Source organism: Bombina bombina, chromosome 1 (assembly GCF_027579735.1).
Source record: "Bombina bombina isolate aBomBom1 chromosome 1, aBomBom1.pri, whole genome shotgun sequence".
Taxonomy (NCBI): Eukaryota; Metazoa; Chordata; class Amphibia; order Anura; family Bombinatoridae; genus Bombina; species Bombina bombina.
Genome location: NC_069499.1, coordinates 1,576,216,198 through 1,576,219,444, shown reverse-complemented (window position 1 = coordinate 1,576,219,444; position 3,247 = coordinate 1,576,216,198). Strand labels below are relative to the sequence as shown.

Sequence of the window (3,247 nt, the reverse complement as noted above, 5' to 3'; positions counted from 1 at the left end):
TGAATTAGTTTTGAATTCATTCGGATTCTTTTGGATTCGTGTGAAATTCGGTTCGATTCGGTTCCAAACGATTCAGATTTTTCGGAATTTCGGCACTGTTAAGTGGGATGTGCTGTGTATTACACTAGTATACTGTACAATACTAGTGTAATACATGGCCATCCGAATCCATCTGAATCCATCCGAATAAATTCGAATCGATTCGGATTTATTCGGTAGATTCGGCACTGCCGCAATTCGGAAATTCAAATCATTCCGAATTCCGAATTTGACAAAATTCGTCCAAATTTCGATTCGGACCGAACCGAATCGCACATGTCTAATAGAAGGTAGCTATGCATTATCAAAATAGTTGAAGTTTGTTCTATATAAGTCATAGAGAAATATGGATTTAAATGTAGGGAACACTTATGTCATGGCAATTAATACTATTCCTCATTAAAAATATCAAAATAGTTGAAGATATGGATATAGATTTATCAAAATAAGAGAACACTTGCATCATAACCATTAAAGGGATATTACCTAAATAATACTATTAACCCCTTGAGTGCTAACGACGGCTCAGAGCCGTCACTAGCACTCACCTACCTTGAGAGCAATCTGGGGGCTCCCATCAACTCCCACCCCAGCAATCGGGCCTGTATAGTGACAGGCACCGCCGGGGCTTCCTGTTACATGCAGTGATGTCACGTGCAATGACGTGATGTCGTCACCGCGCAACTTTATTTAAAAATAACAATGGACAATATAGGGAAAGGGGGCATGCTGCTTAGGAGCCTGTATCTCAGACATCTAAGCAGCTACAGAACCCCATTTGGAAGGTAATCGCCTAACCTTTCCAATGGTATAGGGGTAAAAAGAAACAAAAAATAAATTAAAAATAGTAAAAAACAAAAAATAAATCAATCCTGCTTAGCACTCAAAGGGAATAAATGGCTTGTTTTTAAAAAGGATGACATATATCGTTTAAAGTCTTTCTTTGCATACTTAGGAGTGGTTTATCCTGATCTTAAGCTGTGAGTACCCCTCTCCTGACGAACAACCTAAGGACAACAGAGTACAAGCGAATAAACAGACGAGGACCCAAAGCCTCCATTTTTGCACACTATATCTTGTAAAACGCATATCTGAGTACACGTGCTTAAAAGCAGCATAATATGGAACAATAAAATGGTGTAATTCTAGTTTTCATAGTTTCAAGTGTTCCTTAAAGGGACAGTGTACACCAATTTTCATATAATTGCATGTAATAGAAAGCTACTATAAAGAAAAATATGCACATATACTGATTTAAAAATCCAGTATAAAACCTTTTAAAAAAAGCTTCCAGTTCAGCACTGTTGAGGAGGATAGGCTGGGACACCCAGTGAAAGGGGCTGGGCAAACAAGAAGAGCAGACACCCCCCTCCCTGCATATCAAAATACCTATTACGTAACCAGGAGTCTGCAGATATCATTAAACATTTTAAACGTTGGGGCTTGGTTAAGAGTCTGAAAATCAGCACATTATTTAAAAATAATCAAAACAATACACTGTTACAAAAATACTCACAGATGGGCTATATAAATGGATCATCTAGACAAATATTTTTGCAAAGAAAAATCTAGTGTTCAATGTCCCTTTAAAAACTATCCTGTTCAGGACAATACAGCAAAATGGTGCAGGAAAGTACTATGGTCTGTGTGGACAACAGTGAGTACATGAGAAATGGGGACTTCTTTCCAACACGTCTACAGGCCCAGCAGGATGCTGTCAACATAGTGTGCCATTCAAAAACTCGCAATAACCCTGAAAATAACGTGGGCCTCATTACCCTTGCAAATAATTGCAAGCTAATAATAACATTGACCCCAGAAACTGGAAGAATCCTATCTAAACTCCACTCTGTGCATCCCATTGGAATGATTGGCTTCTTACAGGAATCCACATAGCACGTCTAGCTTTGCAGCATCGTCAAGGAAAAAATCATAAGATGCAGATTATTGCCTTTCTGGGAAGTCCTGTGAAAGATCTTGAAAAAGATCTGGTAAAAACATCTGAAGAAAGAAAAAGTCAGCGTGGATATTATAAATTTCGGAGAGGAGGAATCCAACACAGAGAAACTGAAAGCTTTTATCAACACTCTGAATGGGAAGGATGGAACTGGCTCCCATTTAGTGACTGTGACCCCTGTACCGAGTTTGGCAGATGCACTGATTAGTTCCCCGAATTTGGCTGGGGAGGGTGGAGCAATGCTGGGCCTGGGTGCCAGTGATTTTAAATTTGGGGCGGATCCTAGTGCTGATCCAGAGCGGACTTTGGCTCTACGTGTCTCCATGGAGGAACAGAGGCAACGACAGGAAGAAGCCAGAAGGGCAGCTGCAGCATCAGCTGCTGAGGCTGGTATCTCCTCCACATCCCCTGATGATTCTGATGAAGCTTTGTTGAAGATGACAATCAGCCAGCAGGAGGGGGACCAGAGCGGTCTGCCAGACTTCAGCAGCAGATGAGTAGATTGCATATGCTATGCAGATGTCCTTACAAGGACCTGAATTTGGGCAAGCAGAATCAGGTGACCTGAACTCAAGTGCTGTAATGGATACTCAAGAACCAACAAAGGAGGAGGATGATTATGATGTGATGCAAGATCCTGAGTTCCTGCAGAGTGTTCCATCCGAAATGCATTGGGGTCCCTGGCTTCCCAGACCTCTGAAGACAGCAAGAAAGATAAGAAGGAGGAGGAGAAAAAAGGACAGAGGCTGCGCTGAGGCGCTGGCATAAACAAACTCACTATACATGGGTATCTGGGAGGGGGTAGCTTCTGGCATGTTTTGTTTTTGGTTGTAGTTGTTAATAAAACACACACACATCCTTAAAAAAACCCAAAAAAAGCTATCCTGTTCAGGGATGCATACAACATACGCTAACCTCTCTCCTCCTCCTTTGTCATCCCCTTGAACTAGGGTTGCCAACCAGCCGGTATTTTACTGACATGACCGGTATTTTTAATGTTCTGATCAAAATTGAAAATAAAGATTGAATAAAGATGATATTGAGGTGAAACTTTTTCTAAGTGTGTTAGAAACTAATTATAAACCAATAATCATTTAAAATATTGAACAAATGTTTGAATTGTGTGTTTATATTAGTTAAACACTGTGGCCTAGATTTAGAGTTTGGCGGTAGCCGTGAAAACCAGCGTTAGAGGCTCCTAACGCTGGTTTTAGGCTACCGCCGGTATTTGGAGTCAGTCAGGAAAGGGTC

The 3,247-nt window shown here is 40.9% G+C and overlaps 1 pseudogene; it reads left to right on the top strand.

Moving 5' to 3' along the window:
* Positions 1-1,651: 1,651 nt before the first annotated feature.
* On the top strand, positions 1,652-2,864 carry LOC128644190 (26S proteasome non-ATPase regulatory subunit 4-like; annotated as a pseudogene).
* The last annotated feature ends 383 nt before the right edge of the window (positions 2,865-3,247 follow it).